The 21518-nt window shown below is 44.8% G+C and overlaps 1 pseudogene; it reads right to left on the bottom strand.

Moving 5' to 3' along the window:
• Positions 1–504: 504 nt before the first annotated feature.
• Positions 505–1960, bottom strand: LOC136638615 (olfactory receptor 6V1-like; annotated as a pseudogene).
• Positions 1961–21518: the final 19558 nt, after the last annotated feature.

Here is a 21518-nt window from a genome sequence, read left to right on the forward strand (position 1 = left end):
AGACTAGATAATTTCTGGCAAGCAACAGGAATCATTCAATCATTCAGACACAGAATTCAATTTGATGCAACTCAAGAACAACAAGTCATCATGCTTTCAGAAGTAGGGAAGTTCATCTAGAACTATTGGTTGCTTTTAGACATTGGTTTGATAATTTCTTAAAAATGCAATAAACAGGTTGGGGGTGTTTAGGGGTCCCTAGATATACATGCCTTCGCAAAAAGTACTGTAGTTGCTGAAAGTTGCTGTAGAGTCTATGTGCATTTGGGGAAGGAAAAAAATAATCTGGTTGGTTACTGGCTTTGCTGAGGGAGTTGTAAATCTATACATGTTAATAAAAGTATAAATGCAAATTATGCTCTGTGAATACTGGAATTACGAGTCATCACTCTTTGCACTTACATCAATAAATGATAAGCAGAAGAGTCATTGGTGCAACTTATACCAACATTTTTATTGAAATTTTTACAAATTAGTGAGAGATCTGCTTTGTTGTGGAACTAATCAACCATTCTTCAAGACATTCCTGAAGGCCTCTTTGACTGTGTCGTTCCTGAAGGTAAAGATGAACGGGTTTAGGAAAGGTGTCAGGACAGCCGTGATCAGGAACACTATTTTGTTGACATCAGCCTCGTGGTTCTTGCCAGGCCTCACGTAGAGGAAGATTGTGCAACCTTAGCCAATTGACACCAAAGTCCGATGGGAAGCGCAGAAGGAAAAGGCCTTCTGGCATCCAGAGGAAGATGAGATCTTCAAAACCGCGCTGATGATGTAGATGTAGGAGATCGTAATCAGAACCGCGGTTGCTACGACAAACACCAGAGACATGAAAAAATCTGTCAACTCAATGTGGCGAGTGTCTGAGCACGAGAGCTTTAGCAGAGGTGCACTGTCATAGAAAAAGTGGTTGATAGCATTGGAACCACAGAAGTACAAATAGGACTTCTGCACTGTGGGTGAAATGATAGAGAGGAACGCAGTTATCCAGGAAGCCAGGACGAGCCCTATGCAGAGACGGTTGCTCATTATTGTGGCATAGCGCAGTGGGTAGCAGATTGCCACATAGTGGTCCAGCGCCATGGCAGTAAAGAGGAGGAATTCTGTAGAACCCAGTGAAAAATAGAAGTATGACTGGGTCAGGCAGCCTGCCAGGGAGATGACATTGCGCTTAGAGGCTAGTTCTACTAGCATTCTGGGAACCACTGCAGAAGTAACCAGCGTTTCAATCAGAGCAAAGTTACAGAGGAAGAAATACATAGGTGTTTGCAAGAGTGGGTCAGCCAATGTAACTGCAATGACCAGCGCGTTCCCCACGATTGTCAGGACATATATAATAATAAATAATAATAAAACTTTATTTTTATCCCGTCCTTCTCCCTAACGGGGCCCAGGGCGGCTAACAACATATTAAAAAAACAGATTTTAAAAACATTAATACATAGCAGATAAAAACATTTAAAAACACATTACAGAGGCCATAAAAACAGTAGTCAGATTAAAAGACAGAATAAAAGAGCAAGTCACCGAGGAATCAAGCCTGTAAAAAACTAAAAGATGTATAAAAATGTTAAGAAGGCCAGAAATCAGAAGGCTTGTTTAAACAACAGTGTTTTCAGGCCTCGCCGAAAACTCTCAAGACAGGGAGTCATATATGAAGAAGAAAAAGAAGAAGAGCTCAATATAGTATTCTCGGAAGTTCCGGAAACCAAGAAGTACAAACTCCATCGCTGAGGTATGGTTTTCCATCCAATATCTGAGAATAAGAGGGAGGGAAAGATATTAAAGGAAAGTCCCAATCCCTACCTTTAAAAATCTTGAGAGTATTCATATGTTCAAAAACTATTGTACTCCAATGATTAAGAGACTTCATTCCCAGTCCCATGGAGAACCTAGCATATTGAACATCTGAGGGCAGATCCTTACTTACCATGGAAGGGCTGGACAAAACTGGCCGGCGCATGACAGGCAAGCACCACTGCAATTCTATACAGCAGTGATTCTCTAACTTTTAGAGAGTGTTACATAAGAACATAAGAACAGCCCCACTGGATCAGGCCATAGGCCCATCTAGTCCAGCTTCCTGTATCTCACAGCGGCCCACCAAATGCCCCAGGGAGCACACCAGATAACAAGAGACCTCATCCTGGTGCCCTCCCCTACATCTGGCATTCTGACTTAACCCATTTCTAAAATCAGGAGGTTGCGCATACACATCATGGCTTGTACCCCATAATGGATTTTTCCTCCAGAAACTTGTCCAATCCCCTTTTAAAGGCGTCTAGGCTAGACGCCAGCACCACATCCTGTGGCAAGGAGTTCCACAGACCAACCACACGCTGAGTAAAGAAATATTTTCTTTTGTCTGTCCTAACCCGCCCAACACTCAATTTTAGTGGATGTCCCCTGTTTCTGGTATTATGTGAGAGTGTAAAGAGCATCTCCCTATCCACTCTGTCCATCCCCTGCATAATTTTGTATGTCTCAATCATGTCCCCCCTCAGGCGTCTCTTTTCTAGGCTGAAGAGGCCCAAACGCCGTAGCCTTTCCTCATAAGGAAGGTGCCCCAGCCCCGTAATCATCTTAGTCGCTCTCTTTTGCACCTTTTCCATTTCCACTATGTCTTTTTTGAGATGCGGCGACCAGAACTGGACACAATACTCCAGGTGTGGCCTTACCATAGATTTGTACAACGGCATTATAATACTAGCCGTTTTGTTCTCAATACCCTTCCGAATGATCCCAAGCATAGAATTGGCTCCCTAGAATGTTACTCCCTAAGTAGGTTTTTGCGAGGGAGGGGCAAGGGCAGCAACATGATTCCCAGGATTGCTTCACTAAGGGGGGTGCTCTTACTTACTGTGGGCAAGAGCAAGAAGCAGGAGGTGTAGGGGAGCCCTGTGCAGCTCTCCGCAGGGCTCCCCAAGTGTTAGAATGTTGAGAAAAGCGCACACAAACTACTTCCTGCAAACGAGAAGTGGTTTGCATGCGCTGTTTCTAACACTTGGGGAGCCCTGAGGAGGGCTGTGCGGGGCTCCCTGCACCTTCTGCTCCTTGCTTCTGCCCACAGTAAGTAAAAGCAGCCCCCTCTCCCCCTTAGCAACATGATTCTGGGGTTTGCATTGCTGCCCTCCCTCCACCCCTTAAAGGGACAGAGTAAGCTTTACATGAACTGGTGGGTCGCAACCCACCAGTTTAAGAACCACTGCTATACAGACAATGACCCCCTTATTACCAGCACCGGGACAGGCCACAACCACCGCCCCACCCTTGGTATGTCGCTGTCCCAGTCATCACCTCCAACTGCAAAACAAAGCCAGTCAAGTGGTTTTCACTACCTTTGTTCACATTCATCCCTTATCAGTCTTGCATCTCCTATCCCTCTCCCCCATTCTCCCCTCACTATTACACTGTAGAGTTTAAACTCCTTGAGGCAGGGCTCTCACTTTTTTCTTTTGCTGTAAAGCATCATGTACACTGATTATTATGTAAAATAATGGAGTTATTGGTCATCCCTTAAGAAAGGAATGGGTCATCCCATCCTTTAGAAAGATGAGGGACCAAATTTGAAAGGCTGAGTAACTTCTCCTGTGGAAGAGCCAGGCTGATGTCATGGTATGGCTTTCTCTAAGCTCAATAACAACACAGAACTAGTTACTCCACATTCCTTCTCTGATAAATCAAGAATCGACTCCCTGTATTTTTTTGATTACTTTGATTTCATGTTGTGCCACACCTGCTGGTCTTCTATAAACCCATATCCACCACACGACACCTATCTACATCTCTGATTCTTCAGAAATTAGTATGACAAAGAATGACTACTGAAGAGGGTTAAGTGAACTGTGAAGGAAAATTACTTGTTGTAGATGATCCACAATTACAGTATACTGCAGTGTTTCGAGTGACTTTATTATTGTGGATTCAATATGGTGAAATATGTTGAAAGCAAATTGTTTTCAATATACACTTTTTGCAATTCTTCATCTATTAATATATACAGCTTATTATATTTATTTACTGGGAATTGTAATATAGATTTTGAAAAATGAAGTGGAAAAAGCCCACTGAATGGGATTCCACATCCTACCATTATCCAACAGATACAAAATTCCTGACTGGTAATTAAACTCAGTCTGTCCTCCTTCAGTTTCAGCCCATCATTTTCTATCTGATCCAGAGTGATCATAGAGAAGAATCCATCAGTGAGCAGCATATTTATTTAAATAAATAACCTCCATTCAATATCAGCTTAAAAAGCCAAACTGGGTTTTAGGGTGCATTAAGAAAGGGGATCCAAATAGTTGTTCATCTTACCCTGGACACTGGATAAATGTGATGCGAAGAAACAAAGTGCACAGGAGCCTTCAACAATAACGATGTCAGTGGAGATCTCCATGATGCCAAAGTCATATTTTAGGATGATGTATTTGAAAGAGGATTTGATCAGATTCAAAACTATTCAGAATGAAGAATGCAGAATTTTTCCAGCCAAAAAAAAAAAAAGTCCAGGTAAAAAATGGCTAGTGTAAGATTCAGGATAGTGTGGTTTAAATGTGTAGTACTCCAAAGTTGAGAAGTTTCTAAAATATCCTTAGTTACAAGCCATGAAGTTTCCTGGGTGACCTTGGGCCAGTCACTTTCCCTCAGCCTCACCTACCTCACAGGGTTGTTGTGAGGAAAAAAGGAGAGGAGCAGCCAAGTACACTGCCCTGAGCTCTTTGGAAGAAGGGCGGTATAAAAATGTGATAAATAAATAGATAAAATAACAGATATTGACTGATTAATGATATTAAAACATGTAAAACAATTAAATACCATGGATTTACACTTTTTAAATTGACAAATGTGAAATTAAAAAAAAAATGTAAGATTTTAAAAGTGACAAAATGCCATCCATACAAAGATGATGAACTCAAGTATGGAGGCATTCACATAATCAATGCATTCTTTCATTACTATACCAACCCATGTAACAAAATCATATGAAGCTACTGTATTCTGTGCAGGCCATTGGTCCATCTAGTTCGGTACTATAACTCCTAACTGTGAGGAGCAATCCAGAATCTCAGATAGGGTGACCTTCCCAGCCAGGCATTCTGTGATGCTTTTCACCAGAGATGCTAAAGATTGCGGACCCAATCCTATGCATATCTACTCAGCAGTACATCCCAGTGAGATTAATGAGACTTACAGGTAAATGTGAATAGGATTGCAGCCTGAAGCTTCGGCCTTTTATATTCAAAGCATATACTTGACTAATGGCTAGTGATGGTTAATTCTAATTATTAAAATAATGCATAATTCTAATTATGCATCAGTTTCAGCAACCTTTATTGGCATAGACTAAAGAATACTAGGAAACATACAAAATACATAAAAAGTCACAAAAAACACAGCAACAAATAAACATACACCCATACACAAAAACAAACCATATGAGAGATTACTCGCCCCAAAACACCAATCAGGGCTGCCTGGAACTGTTAAAAGTGAGAACATTAGCAAGAAACTCAGCAACAAGAATCGTTTCTTGCGAAAAATCATGTAAAAGGAACGCTGCCAGAAGGTGGGAAGATGTAGACTGTAAGTAGATTCTTAGTACATACAGGTTTATACCTGAACCTTTCAAGAGCTGTGATGTACTTGAATAGAGTTCAACTAACCCATTCTTCACTCTTCAAGACTCATAAAGGAAAATTGGTGATGATTGTATATGTTGCCTATACAAAGTCCTCAGTATCATTTGGAACGTAAGCCACTTACCTTCCTTTCTAGCAGTTTGCCTTTGTTTCTCTGCTTCTCCTTGACAAAATGAGCCCTCAATCTGTAGCTATTGGGGGGATAATTCCTAGAACTCTAAACTAAGGGTCCATAACTTCCTGATGCCTCTGGGGGACAAAGAATTGCAATCCACTCTGCTGTATTCCACTCAATCTATGCATACAGGGCTTCAGCAGTAACAACGCAGCACCAAAATATGACATATGCAGCAATGATACATTTATGTATGTAAATGTATTAGCTCAACAGAAGCATTTATCAAGGGGCTTAGAGGCACAACAGGATCAGAAGACCTCTCATGGGATGGGAGGTTGAAACTCAGCTGAGGTTCTCTCACTTTGTTACAGTTCTATGGGCCAACATCCAGATATTCAATTACACAGTATTACCAGGCTACAGAAGCATTTTCAGAGCAAAGAGGCTTTTGACTCTCAGGCTACTTCCTTGCTGATGTATCTCATCTGAACGCAATCAACGGCTACCAGTTCTCACACTTTGATCATAGTCATCAGCCTTAAAAGTCATTTAAAATGTTTCAGCATGTGCAAGTCCTAATCAATGGCATAGAGGTTAAGAGAATCTTCCTCCATTCTGTTACTATCACGAATGGGCCAGTGTTTTTTGTCCGAGTCTTTCTTTTTTCTTCAAAAAAATTAAAGACATTTAAACAGTTTTGATAAGATGAGTGGTATTTCTCTGGAGGCTTTCATGAGTCTCTAATTAACCCATTTCTGCCCAGCCCACAGGTGTACACATTTGATCCCTGTTGCGTGTATGCAACGTTGGGCAGAAATGGCTTAAGGAAGCATCAGAAAAGATCTCACACCTTTGCTTTTGACCATTAATTCCTTCTGTTTTGTGAAGCCATTTAGCCATATCCCCATTTGATTCTCAACCTCCTACAAGACCACCCAAAGAGAACAGGCTCCTGATCTGTGATGTATCTAGGTTCCTCTACATTTGTAACAGGGACCCAACATCTCCTAGCAACAGCCTAATGCAGGTGCAATTTTAGACATCTCAGTAGAAAGTTTCAAGGGCACCCTCTTCAAAGTCAACTTCTTTGTGAGGAAAGCATACTGGATGCTTTTGGTTTGTCATAACACAGTCATTTACGAATACATGACTTGAGAATGTGGAAAGTGAACATGTGTACAGGCAATCCTAACCCCCAAGGAATATCAATCTGGTTGCCCAAGAAGGGCACCTTCTGCCTGATAGAAATTTCTCAGCAATCTCTTAACTTAGACTATTTTGCTCTCCTCTAATTTCTGTGCACATTCAAAGTGCTGAATAAAACGCCACAACTTGTGGAGAAAAAAGGGCTGGAGAGCTCAATGGAGAGGATAGGATCCATCATGCACCACTGCCACCATATCCACTCCTCCCACCGCCTCCCTACCCCCTGGTTCTCCCCCCCCCAAAAAAAACCCACTCTCTTGAAACAGAACATTCTATTTTCTGAACCTACTTTCTACAAACAGTAGAAGCTCACAATGGTTGACCGTCTAGTGCTGTGTTGCTGTGCCTCTGCAGCTGTGTGGGGCCAACATGGGGCTAATGTCCGTTTGAGGGTTGAAGGAAAAAGGACTAAATTTAAGAGTAGGAGAATGTATCAGCAGGAACAAATTTGTTCTGGTTTCTTTGGGCCCCCTGTTTGGATAGATAAGGTAGTGGTGTAGCCAGTGGTGTGGTCAAGGGAGCAGAGCTCTAGGACTTCTTTTACAGCAGGAGTAGTGATGGTATGCCATCACTGCGTTGGCTCGGTCATGTCGTGAGAATGGATGATGGCTGGATCCCAAAAGATCTCCTCTATGGAGAACTTGTGCAAGGAAAGCGCCCTACAGGTAGACCACAGCTGCGATACAAGGACATCTGCAAGAGGGATCTGAAGGCCTTAGGGATGGACCTCAACAAGTGGGAAACCCTGGCCTCTGTGGCCCGCTTGGAGGCAGGCTGTGCAGCATGGCCTTTCCCAGTTTGAAGAGACACTTGGCCAACAGGCTGAGGCAAAGAGGCAAAGAAGGAAGGCCCATAGCCAGGAGGACAGACCAGGGACACACTACACTTGCTCCTGGTGTGGAAGGGATTGTCACTCCTGAATCGGCCTTTTCAGCCACACTAGACGCTGTGCCAGAACCACCTTTCAGAGCGCGATACCATAGTCTTTCGAGACTGAAGGTTGCCAATACAAGTGATGGTATCAGTAGGCGCACTCAGGTGCTGCTTTTGGAACATTGTACAAAGGAAAGGACCTTAGCTGAAAAGAAGCATCAGGCTTAGCAGGAGGAAAACTGAGAAATTTGCCTAAGGGCATATGTTAACACCTAGGTTAGCCCTCTTTCCCAAGGGCTGCCTGAGACACAGTATGTGGCTCATGCTACATTAAAGCTGCAATCCTATGCAAATTTACCTGATGATAGTAGTTATACTGAAGACAGCAACTTACTTTGGAGTCAACATGCAGAGGCTAACAGTCTAAAAGCAGCAATTTTCAACCACTGTGCTGCAGCACATTGGTGTGCTGCAAACGGTCCACAGGTATGCCATGGAAGTTTGGAGGGGTTTAGCACCTTGTCAGTGCGCCTTGAGATGAAAGTGTTTGAAAATTGCTCCTCTACATGCCCAATCCTACCCGAGAATCCAGCGCTGATGCAACAGGGCAAACGTTGCATCCTGCAGTGAGGGGGGGGGTGTCACAGAGGTCTCCTCAAGGTTAGGGACCATGTTTCCTTACCTCAGGGCTGCATTGTGCCTGCATCAGTTGGATAGGATTGAGCTCTAAGGTTACTTTTATATCTGAGATCGTTTTTCATTCCATTTTTCCCAAGTTTTCTACATTTGATTTAAACCCTTGCAACCTGCCCCAGGCATATGAAATGAAGGCTCTAGATTTTACGCGAAGTTCAAGAAATTTCAAAATAGGAATAAGTGTCAGAAGAAGAAGAAAAAACCTCTAATAAAAGGCATTTAAAGTTGATTTTTTAAATATTGTGTAATCTTAGTGGGGGTGTGACTATTAGGGGTACTGTGATAAGCTGCTGAACTTCCAAATTTACTGCTACATCCTTTTATGCTGTAAATATCTAACCAATACAGATTTAAGTATGCTTAACCCTATTGAAATTAATGGCTGTGAGCTTGCTTAGCACTGAACTGTGGCTCACTGCCATATTGTTTGTGCGGCACACATATGACACTCTGGCAATCATCAATACCTATCCCATTGCAGCGTACCTGTTTACTTACCGCTTTGTCCCTGTGGGTTAATTATAGTGTTTCTTGCAAATACAAAGTCTATTAACTTATTCTATAAATGAAAAGAAAAGAAAAAACAGCACTATCACTTTGCTCCAGACACCTGAAGTTGTCCCCTGCTCCTGCTTGCTAGTCGACAAGGACAACAATTAAAAATTGTCTGATGCCATTTTCTAACATAATAAGCATCAGACATACTATGCTCCCATCAGATTGCTCTAATGAAATGGCAATTATTTCTCCCTTCCAGCCTGTATTTCTGCTTCCTCCACCTCACTCCTTTCTGGTTGTGTTAATATAGCCTCATTCTGGTTATTCATCTGTTTAGATTAGGGAAGACAACTGACAACTCAGGGGCTCAATCTGCCCAGAAGCCTTGAAGCCAGTAAAGGGGGAGAGGCTATTAGCTACGCTGCAGCTGCCTATACTACCCTTTTCCCAGCATCATCACGCACACCCTCCCTGCCTGGTCTCTGCCTCATTCCTCCCTCTCCCCACCCTGTTCCTCCCACCCCCGCTCAACACCACCCCTGGGCTGATTTACTTACTTCTTATATAAGAAATAATATTCTTATTTCTGGCACTATTTCCAAATCTTAGGTGCAGACTTATGTCTTTATGGTACATAAATCAGGGAAGAACCCTGAAAGGTCCATACTTTATAGACCTATTTCACTTCTAACTGCGGACTACAAAATTCTTGCAGCTGTACTGACAGATCATCTTAATATACATATGGATCAATCCCCCATCCCCAGAAGACAAATGTAATGGAACATTAGAAAAATAATAGTAACTCAATAAGGAATTCCCTCTTCTCCGTTCATGAAGACATGAAGAAGGCACTTGATTGCATAGAGTGGGCCTTTTAAAGTGAAAATGTTTGGCATCGGATCTATATTGATGAAATGGATTGCCTTATGCACACATCTCCTACTGTAACTGTTATCTTCTAAAATCAAATTACAGCATGGTGTCAGCCAGGGTTGCCCTCTGTCTCGTTTGCTCCTTTAGCTATATAGATCAGGGCTTGCAGAGACATTGCTGGCTTTCCATTTCAGAATGGAGCAGTTAAATGCTAAGAACATAAGAACGGCCCCACTGGATCAGGCCATAGGCCCATCTAGTCCAGCTTCCTGTATCTCACAGTGGCCCACCAAATGCCCCAGGGAGTACACAAGATAGCAAGAGTTCTAGAATAATAAATTTGTTAGACACAATTGCATCATCAGCATCTAGTCCAATTTTAATTTGCCCTTTAATTTCCATTGCAGTCACACATCCTGAGTTTATTTAAATGTAAGAGTCAGTGGTTCTATACAAATGACAATGCTAAAATGTGGCAACCTTCATCCAGTTGATCTCAACACCTTGTAATTAATAAATATAATGAATAGTAGACTTCCTTCAACAGAGTTCAAGACAATAAATAGATGTCAAAAAGTCTTGTGACACTCTAAAGATTAACAACCCAATCCAGAGCTGCCCAGTGCACAGGGCTGCAGCAGCACCAAAAATGGCTGCCGCTGCATCTAGCATGCCCCAGGCACGTTCACGGAGTTGCTTGTGTGAGCATTACATTGAGATCTTAAATGCACCTTAAATGCATCTTAAAAGCACTCACTTTCAGCAGGTGGCACTCTTGCCTTATTGAGCGTTCTAATCTGGAACCTTGGTCAGTTTTGCTTCTTGAGAAAATGTTCCTTTAATCAGAGCATGTAGTTAGAGTTAGCATCCTTCAGTCTCAGAAGACTATGGTACCGTGCTCTGAATGGTGGTTCTGGAACAGAGTGTCCTCTCCAGTGCACAAAGCCTGGGTAAAGTAGATATGGAGGATAGACTGTTACCCATGCAGCAAATCCCCCCTCTCCAAGTCACTGAAATGGTCCAATGGAAAGGCAGAGGCCAATACGGTTGGTTCCAGCAGTGCAGCAGCGCAGGAATTGCCAGAACATGACTGTGTTCAGCCATGAACTGCCTCAGGGACTCCGGCTCTGGATTTTGCCTCAAGGTTGACTCCTGAAGCCTTTTCCTTAACTCAGGGGTCAGCAACCCGCGGCTCTTTCAGCTGTCTGCTGTGGCTCCTCCGGGTGAAAGTGGCAAAGGGGGTGACAGGAGGCACCTGTGTTGGGAGGGCAGGCTGCTTCCCTCCACCCCCTGAGCTCACTGCCCTCCTCTCCCTTCACCCCCACCTGCCCCGCATTGGTTTCCCTTTTCAAATTTGCCCGCTCTGCAGGCTTAAGCTCCCTGTTTTCCCCGTCCCCAACTCTCCAGCAGGACACCCTCCTCCTCAGCCATTGCGAGCCCTTGCAGGTCCCCACTCAGTGCAAGGAGAGGCTTTTCCTCCATGGCAGAGGAGACTTCCTGTGTGTCTACTCAGTAGTAAGCCCCATTACAGTGGATGAAGCTTACTCCCAGGAAAGGGTGCCTGGGATGGCAGCCTTGGAGCCTGCTCAAGGCAAGAACAGGTGAGTGGGAGCCCCGCACCCGGCAGGTCTGTTCACAAGCAAGCCCCGCTGTAGTCCCTGGGCTACTCCCAGGAAGGTGTGGAGGGCTGTATCCTCAGCCCCCTCCTGTGCAGGTCTACTCACAAGTAGTCAGTGAGGCTTCCTCCCAGGAAAGTGTGGAGAGGACTGCAACCTGAGAGCTCCAACCAACTTGTCTGCTCAGAAGTCCCATTGTAGTCAATGGGGCTTACTCCCAGGATAGTGTGGAGAGGGTTGCAGCCTGACGGAGGGAGGGCGGGCAGGCAGGCAGGCAGGGAGGGCAGAAGCTGGCCTGTGGCTGTGCCCCCCACCTTCCCCCCCCAGCTCTGGCTTCTTCTCTTCCCCACCTCTGGAGTCTGTGTCCTTTTTTCCTTCCAGCAGGGTGCCTCTGGAAGGTGGGGGGAGTTCTTTAGTATCCATGTAAGATAAGCAGATATCATAACCACCATATGTATTGGAATCCTGGAAGAACTGGTGAGGAGGTAGATGTGGTGTCAGCAGTGGCCGCTTTAAGGGTAAGGCCTGGGCATCCAGCAGGGTGTGCTGCACAGCTGCAGCCACTTGAAGGCAATAGGGCCCTCAGGGATATAAGGAGCGCCTGAGGCAGGAAGGGGGTGTGGGTTGGAGAGGAGACTGACCTGGCTTATTGATTTGGATACTCCAATTGATTTGACTGACTTACTTTGGAATCTGACCTTGGACTGTGACTTGGCTTATTGACTTTGGACTCTGCCCTGGATAGTCTGACTGACTTTGTGACTAATGGACTGCTGGAGACACTGGACTTTGGTGTGTGGCTGCTGTGCCCAAGACCTGCTGAGGACCAAGGGTCTGCTGTAGTGGTGGGAGGCTGCTGGCAGGAGAGAGGACCTCTGCAGGTTGAACAGGTGAGCTACCTTGGAGGTGGGTCCAGCAGGACTGCAGGGCAGAACCTGGGTCATTTGTTGGGGGAAAGAAGGGGAGCTAATTTGCTTAAAGGGGGGCATAATTCTCCAGGCAGAGAATGGCCTCGGAATCAGGCAAAACACTGTAGAGCAGGGGTGCTCACACTTTTTTGGCTCGAAAGCTATGTTGAAACCCAGCAAGGCCTGGAGATCTACCAGAGTTTTTTTACAATGTTCACGCCATCATAACATATAACATTCATGTGTACAATGTATGTTGGTGTACCTTGCATAACTGCATGAGCCAATATTGCACAACACAACGTAATTAACTATAAACATTTTTTGTAATTACTTGAGTTTACTTTGATGACTTGCACTGAAGTGAATCAGCCAAGGATGCATAGTCCAGATAGTAGCTGCTGACAGCCAGCCTCAAGCACACTTCCAAATGTTCATCAGTCATGGTGGAATGGTACTTGGACTTAATGATCTTCCTGTAGGAAAAGGCTGACTCACATAAATAAGTGGAGCCCTTCCTGCCTCAGGTGCTCTTATATCCCTGAGGGCCCTATTACCTTCAAGTGGCTGCAGCTGTGCAGCACACTCTGCTGGATGCCCAGGCCTTACCCTTAAAGGGGCCACTGCTGACACCACATCTACCTCCTCACCAGATCTTCCTGGATTCCAATACAAGTGGGGGGGGAGCAGATCTCTATACAGACCAGTGCAAAAACAGGGGAAAGGTGTGGGGGAGGAAAATCTCTATATAGACATCACAGCAAGACCAGTGCAAAACCCCTTGCACACAGAACCAACAGATGGAAGTGGGGGGGGGGCAGATTTCCATACATACCAGTGCAAAAACAGGGGAAAGGTAAGTCATCCCCAGGAGAGTCAACGGGGCTTACTCCCAGGGATGCGTGGACAGGAGAGAAGCCTGCCAGCGGCTCCTCTCCAGGACTACTCACGAGTCAGCCCCAGTAGAGTCAATGGGGCTCACTCCCAGGGCGGGGCTCACTCGCAGGGATGTGTCACTCCCAGGGCGGGGCTCACTCGCAGGGATGTGTCACTCCCAGGGCGGGGCTCACTCGCAGGGATGTGTCACTCACTTGCAGGAATGCGTGGACGGGAGAGAAGCCTGGGATCTACTCATTTTGCCTGGCGATCGACTGATAGATCACGATCGACTTACTGAGCACCCCTGCTGTAGAGGACCAGGCGTCTGAAAACACAGGACAAGAATGTATGACAAAACTAACTAAAAGCTACAAGAGGGGGCTACATTATAAAAATGGGACCTATAAGAGTATAAAGGTAAAAAAAAAAAACTACATATGCAGTGTTATCTTCATTTTAGATGTCAAAAGGGTTTTGTGGCTCCCGAGGTTTTTTTCCCCTCTGGAAAATGGGTCCAAATGGCTCTTTGAGTGTTTAAGGTTGCCAACCCGTGCCTTAATTGGATGTAGCCACAAGGCAGTGGAGGTTTGGGATCAGAGTTTTCCTTCTCTTAGATGAGCTGCCTTCCCAGGCTGACGAGTCCCATCTACCCGGTGGCTGTTTAGTCGCCTCTTACGACAAGTACAGCCAAACTAAGGGTCTATTCATATCCCCAGCCCCCAGGGTAAGCATGTAGTACAACATTGCTAATAATTATGACAGCAGATAGGAAATGCAAAATATCACAGCCCCTTTGCATATATCCACAATGCAGGCGTATCTTCAATCCTGCAGACAGATCCAATTGTGGCTTCTAAGAAAACCCAAAAGGGCACAGAAAATTGTGAGCAGAGAGAGAAATGTTTACTCTCTTGCTAAAATGCATGTGGTAAATGGCATCTGCTGAAATGAAACAGCAATAAATCTGAACCAAAAAGGGGGAAGTTCAGCCAGAGGCCTGCAGATCTACCCTCCTAACTCTCAAGGGTGATGATCCAGCAGAATGAACTCTTCACTAGAAATGGATGGGAAGTAGAAAGGAGTAGACCAGGGACCTCCAAACCACGGCCCGGGGGCCAGATGCGGCCCACAGCAAGCCTCTATCCGGTCTGCGGCCAGCCTCTTGTCCCCTGAAAGCCTCTGGCCCACTTGACTGAACATGACCAGAGCTCTGTTCTGATTGCATCTAGAAGGTGTTCTGAGGGCTGGAGAAGCTGAGTGAATGAGCCCATTCATTCATTTATTCATTCATCTAAGTTCCATCTCTAATTTATTTATTTAAATTTTATATTTAAATTTTCTTCCAGCCCTCAGCACTGCACCAGATATTTCATGCGGCTCTCTGGCCAAAAAGTTTGGAGACTCCTGGAGTAGACCACTTGGTCATGCCTTGGGTCTCCCTCTATACCTCACTGCAAGAATCTGGAAATAGGGTTGGAGATGAATCTCTCCAGAGATTCTCCTTCTCTCCAATTCCACTTAAAAATACAAGCTAGGAGGAAAGTGGAGTTCTCAGACCAACATGGCTGAGGACTCATGTGCTGTGCAATAATGGCCAATGTGGCAAAATTCAGACAGATGCAGATTAGTCTTCCAACATCTGCTGAAACTACACCTAACTTCATTGCAGCTATCAAATGAAGCAGCAACCTTGTTCAGGAGATGAGCTGCCTGGGTAAATATCAAGGGAGATTACAGTGCCACATGAATAATTGAACTCTGTGCACTTCACAGCTGTGCTGTTTTGAATTCTGATCAATTGTTTACTGCTGTGTTGACTCTGTGCCAAGTTGGCAACTTGTGGCACTTGTTTATTATATTCATCTTAGGATGCAATCCTAACCAACTTTCCAGCACTGGGGTAAAGGCAATGCAGCTCCGAGGTAAGGGAACAAATATTGCCTTGCCTTGAGGAGACCTCAATGACTCCCACTCAATTGCAGGATGCAGCACATGCCCCATTGGCACAGCTATGTCAGTGTGGGAAAGTTGGTTACGATTTGGACCTTAGAAATACATTAGGGTCCTATCCCTCAAATGCACACTTTCAGGAAGTGTTCAGTCATGAGCGCTAACTGAGCAACTGCCAGCAGACTGGTTGTGAGCAGTTCAGTGGAAACCATTCATTCATGTCAACTGCTTTGTGAGCCTCTTTGTGAAAAAGGAATATATAAGTATTGTAAATACTAAATCTGTGTTTCTGAGTATTTGCAAGCTTCTCAGAGTGTGAGGATCATAACTTCTGATTCATAAGACAATGGAATGGAGTTGTAAGCGCTGAACTTACCCTTATATGAACATATGAAACCCTGAGTGGGAAGTCTGCAAACAGTAATTGTGGAAGGAGTAGTATGGCTTCTGTCCTTTGGGTTTTCAGAGCTGCCCAGTGGGTAGTCCACATTCCCAGGAACAAAAACACAAGGAGCTGCCTCATGTGGAGTCACTCCACTGGTCTAGTTAGTTCAGTACAGGCTACTCATGACTGGCAGCATTCTCAAAAGTCTTTCCCAGCCCTGCTACCTAAGATACTTTTAACTGGAGCAGAAGGAAATCTGTGTGACTGATCCATTGCACCACTGCAGTTGGTGATGGCAATGGTGTAATGGATGGGAGGAAGGGGTACCAGACCTGCTAATGTTTAATGTTCGTTGGCCACAGATTCCTGTGTGCAGCAGTGAGTGATATTCCACTGTTCTCAAGAGTCTGCCTGCACTGACAGACAGCACATACAAGCCACTGGCTCAGACAGGCCAAACAATGGTTGGGAGATTCTGGAACATAGACTAAGGCCCCAATCCTCATCTTCGTCTTCCAGCAGTGCAAGGCCCTTTACAGCAGCACAGAACCTGAACTGCCATTGTGCACTTCCAGGCCTCTGCTTTAAATGGGCAGTGGTGTGGGCAACACCATGTGCAACAGAGGCTCCAGAGGCCTCTGTCTGTGTTGGTAAGTTGGCAGCAGAGGCGTGTCATGGTTAGGGAAAGGGGACAGGAAGGGCAGTTTGGGGGAGAATTGGGATAAGTAGGGGATGGAGAGGGTGAATCTTGGCAACAATGGCCAAGGATGCCCCGTCCCCCAATAGGCTATTGGGCAGTCTTACCGGGGGTAAGGAAAAGTAAAATATTTTTACTTACCTCCTGCTGTCCGTGTGATTGCTCACCCCTCCCCCCCCCCCCACACACACACACTATTGGATGCAGCACATGCTCTATCATTGTGGCTGCATCGGTGCCAATGCTGGGGGACAGGATTGGGTAGTAAATTGCAGGGGACAGCTTCAGAACATTTCAGAGACAGTGGTATAATGCAGCCTTTGGAGTAGGCTGGAATATAAAACATAAATCATTACTGAATTCCTGTAAGAAAAAAGATTTGTTTTTTTTATTTTTTTCTCCCTTCAAGGCTATAGAAGAAAAATGAGAGCACGAGAATGTAAGACTAAAATATATTAAGCAATATCTTCCTTGGAAAGAATGCTGTGCAAAATACTTAGGAATGCATTTGGGACCACTGTCAAGCAAAAAAAAAAAAAAAAATCCAACCACCCTGTAAGCTACCACTGAGCAGTGGCTCTTGCATCCAATTGCTTTCATGCTACATCAAGTAGACCAATTGGATAATGTAGGTGATGGGTTACAGGCCAGGCTTCATGGACTCCACAGTGTATATTCCCTCCTAGAAAGGTATTACCTGAAGATGTTTGGTCAAGATGCCTGAATTCTAGTCCCATGAACTGAGTTTATGTCATTTCTCTTAGTGTTTCTACCTTTTTTCCACTGTTTAACATTGTTAATACTGTTTTTTCAAGTTGATCAAAATTGCATACAAATCAACTCATATGGGACACATCAACCAGCAAAACCTTGACTTTCATTGCTTTGCTCTTTCAGCCGTTTGCAATTATAGCCACATCCACCTGCTTTCCTCTTTCATCCAATTTCATCCAACCTTCCACGATGTTTGTGTGTTTATTTTTCTTTTATGGGCTTTGGTGTGTGTTATAATTAGTAATTTACATTTTTCACCTGCCAAAATAAATTTGCAAGCTAAATTAAGGCTGTGCTTTGACACTCATCCATTTATAACTTTTGTCCATGCTCTGATCCTTAACTCGATGAAAGTGCATGGTACTGCTGTAACTGGATCAGGAGTGCATGCAGAGACCAGCTGTGGAATTTGAGCTTATATAATAATAATAATAATAATAATAAATAATTAGTCTCTCACAGGTCATGGTTCAGGATGTGGACTCACCTCCCTGCATTACAATCTCTGCACATGAACTGGAGGTTGTCCATGACTTTGTGTACCTTGGCTCAACGATCTCCGACACTCTTTCTCTCGATACCGAGCTAAACAAACGCATCGGTAAAGCAGCTATCACGTTTTCCAGACTCACAAAGAGAGTCTGGTCCAACAAGAAGCTGACGGAACATACCAAGATCCAGGTCTACAGAGCTTGCGTCCTGAATACAGTTCTGTACTGCAGCGAGTCATGGACTCTTTGCTCACAACAGAAGAGGAAACTGAACGCTTTCCACATGCGCTGCCTCCGACGCATTCTTGGCATCACCTGGCAGGACAAAGTTCCTAACAACACAGTCCTGGAACGTGCTGGAATCCCTAGCATGTATGCACTGCTGAAACAGAGACGCCTGCGTTGGTTTGGTCATGTCGTGAGAATGGATGTTGGCCGGATCCCAAAGGATCCCCTCTATGGAGAACTCGTGCAAGGAAAGCGCCCTACAGGTAGACCACAGCTGCGATACAAGGACATCTGCAAGAGAGATCTGAAGGCCTTAGGAGTGGACCTCAACAGATGGGAAACCCTGGCCTCTGAGTGGCCCGCTTGGAGGCAGGCTGTGCAGCATGGCCTCTCCCGGTTTGAGGAGACACTTGCCCAACAGACTGAGGCAAAGAGGCAAAGAAGGAAGGCCCATAGCCAGGGAGACAGACCAGGGACAGACTGCACTTGCTCCCGGTGTGGAAGGGATTGTACTCCCAAATCGGCCTTTTCAGCCACACTAGACACTGTTCCAGAACCACCTTTCAGAGCGCAATACCATAGTCTTTCGAGACTGAAGGTTGCCAACGGAGTCTCTCACATTTGCTATTGCAGCCCTCATGTTGCTGGGATCACTTAGGGTTACTGCCACCCTCCTTTGGCCGTTGCCAGTCATACTATTTCTCCTCAAATATTGGGTCAGACAAGGTAATCAGAATGCCCTGTTGTCTTTTTGTTTGCCAAGAAAATGGGTTCTGCTAGTGTAGTACTTTCCCAGGGTCAAGGCACACAACTGCCAACCTAGCTTTGTCTGCTGTTTTGTTTCGTTTTGTTTTTCCTGTGCGCATTGGAGACTGCTTCACCATCCTTTATGTGATCATAGTTCTGATTACAAAATAAGCACACAATGGTATGGTGCTAGGTTCGTGAGTACAGCCCTAGCAACTAGTAAGGCCAGCTGAAGCCAGGACTGATTTTGGGGCTCAGTCAAAACAAGGACCCTGTAGGGAACTATGGGGCACAACGCACATTTTGTGCAAAGCCTGAGTGGTTGAAAGCAACTCAGGACCCCAGGAAACTCTAGAATGGGTCCCAAGTAGAACCAGCAACTTTGCATCCACTGCTTAGACTACCCCTTCTCCACAAATATAGACTGGCCACCACATGAGAGAACTTAATGAACAAGGAATTGTGCACACATGTGACCCTTTATGCCAGGGGTGTCTAAACTTTTTCGCAAGGCGGCCACATCATCTCTTTGACACTGTGTCGGGCTGGGGGGAAAAAAAGAATTAATGTACATTTCAAATTTGAATAAATTTATATAAATGAATATATTAGAGATGGAACTTATATGAGTGAATGTAGCTCTTGCAATAGCTCAAGGCCCTGCACAAAGCAAGGCCAGCCTTTGCTTCCTGCTACTGCTGCATCACAGACGTGAAATAGCAAGCAGTGGAGGGAGCCTTCATCCCACACATCACGCAAGAAGTCAAACAGTTACCCTCATGCTGAGAACAATTGTGTCAGGCCAGCGTGGGCTCCAACATGTCTTTGGAGGGCCAGAGGCTCATTGGAGATTGGGGGCTCCCCACGGACCAGATTGGGAGTCCCCAAGGGCCACAAATGGCTCCCCGGCCAAGGTTTGGGCACCCCTGATTTATGCCAATGATCTTCATCCTTGTCTTGCTTTGAATCTTCTTGTTGCAATCCGGTGTGACCTGATGATGGCTGCATCAGTGAACATCTGCACTCTGTTGTGATGAAGCTGCAACGTGGTCTCCTCCAGGAATCAGAAAATAAGGCAGGAACATGCATAGGGTATACCCAGTATACCTTAAAAAGAGGTCTCACCTTAATGTTCACCAGCCTTCATAATGCATTTGAGAGACATACGTATCAGAGGACTGAATTCTGATCCATTGGTCTTGCGCCTCCATCAGTGCTTCAGGAGAATTGCCCAACCTGAGGAAAGGCTACAGCATTTGCGACTTTTCAGTCTAGAAAAGAGGCGCCTGAGCGAGGCCATGACTGAGACATACAAAATTGTGCAGGGGATCGATAGAGTGAATAGAGAGATGCTCTTCTCCCTCTCATATAGCACCAGAACCAGGGGACATCCATTAAAGCTGAGTGTTGGGAGAGTTAGCACAGACAAAAGAAAATATTTCTTTACCCGGCGTGTAATTAGCCAGTGGAACTCCTTGCCACAGGAAGTGGTGATGGCATCTTGCCTAGATGCCTTTAAAAGGGGATTGGACAAATTTCTAAAGGAAAAGTTCATCACAGGTTACAAGTTATGGTAGGTATGTACCACCTCCTAGTTTTAGAGGTCGGCTGCCTCTGATTGCCAGATGCAGGGGAGGGCACCAGTATGCAGGTCGGGTCTGTTGTCTTGTGTACTCCCTGAAGCATTTGGTGGGCTACTGTGAGATACAAGAAACTGGACTAGATGGGCCTTTGGCCTGATCCAGTGGGGCTCTTCTTATATTCTTAACCTTTCTGTTTTTAAAGAATCGCTTGCAAATTTATCTGATGGGATGCTTGTTTAGCGCCTTATTTTTGAAGAGTTGAAAAACAGCTCCCAAGAAAGGAAGCTCATGTTGTCACAAGCCCACAATCAAACCGCGCAGTGCACAAATATACAGATTTGGTTTTCCCCAAGAGAGAAGACTCTGTATGAAACCACTCAAAATAGGAATGTTTAAGACAAGGGTGTCAAACATACGGCCTGGAGGCTGAATGCAACCCCTGGGAGGAATTTATCCAGCCCTGGTTATAATTGGACTTTCCCAGCATGATAATTGGTTTCTTTCATATCTTGAAAATACTATATGAACAAGATTTGCACATTTTCTCTTCTATTTATAGCTATATCATTTATAGCTATATCATTTATAGCTAATGAGTTTCTATGAGAGAATAAATATTTATGGGCATTATCTGCTTAATGATGTCATTTTCTGCTTAATGGTGTCACTTTTGGCCCTCAGCAGATACAGTGAATGCTAATTCCGGCCCTCAGTATGAAACAAATTTGACATCCCTGGTTTAAGACATACCATTTAATTATTAACATGCAAATATGTCACAGTTATCTCTGGAATTATTGACAGAATCTTGCCTCTTCCACCATAGTACTCATCTAGGAAAGCTTAAGAATTGTCTAGCTGAATCCAACATCTAGGTCAGCATCCTGATTTTGATGGTGGCCACCAGTGGCTTCTGGAAGCTCATAAGGAAGATAGGAAGGAACAAGTCTCTCCAACTCTATTTAACAAGACAAGGCTGGCCACAGATATGTGGCACAAAGATTAAAGAGTGCCCACCTGAGGGCTGGTGGTCAACTCTTAATTTGTCACCCATTCTACCTAGCTTGCCAGATTCATTTGTTTACTGCTCTTTCACTGCCTATTAAGCAAACATGTACATCACAAGCTCAGACAGGAAGACGTGTTTACAAAGGTACTTTTGCCAATATTTACAGAACCTAGAAAAAGAGTTAATGAGAACAGCAACCTTTTGAGCTGGAGGCAATTGTCCATAGCAGGCATAACAAAAGGCTCAGCACTGTAGGAATTAAGAAGGAGTTTTAAGGCTCGCCTACAATGGAGAGCTTAAATGGCACAGGCCTACACCCCTTCCCGTTGACCCAGTTCCCATTCA

Source organism: Tiliqua scincoides, chromosome 2, assembly GCF_035046505.1.
Source record: "Tiliqua scincoides isolate rTilSci1 chromosome 2, rTilSci1.hap2, whole genome shotgun sequence".
In the NCBI taxonomy this organism is placed as follows: Eukaryota; Metazoa; Chordata; class Lepidosauria; order Squamata; family Scincidae; genus Tiliqua; species Tiliqua scincoides.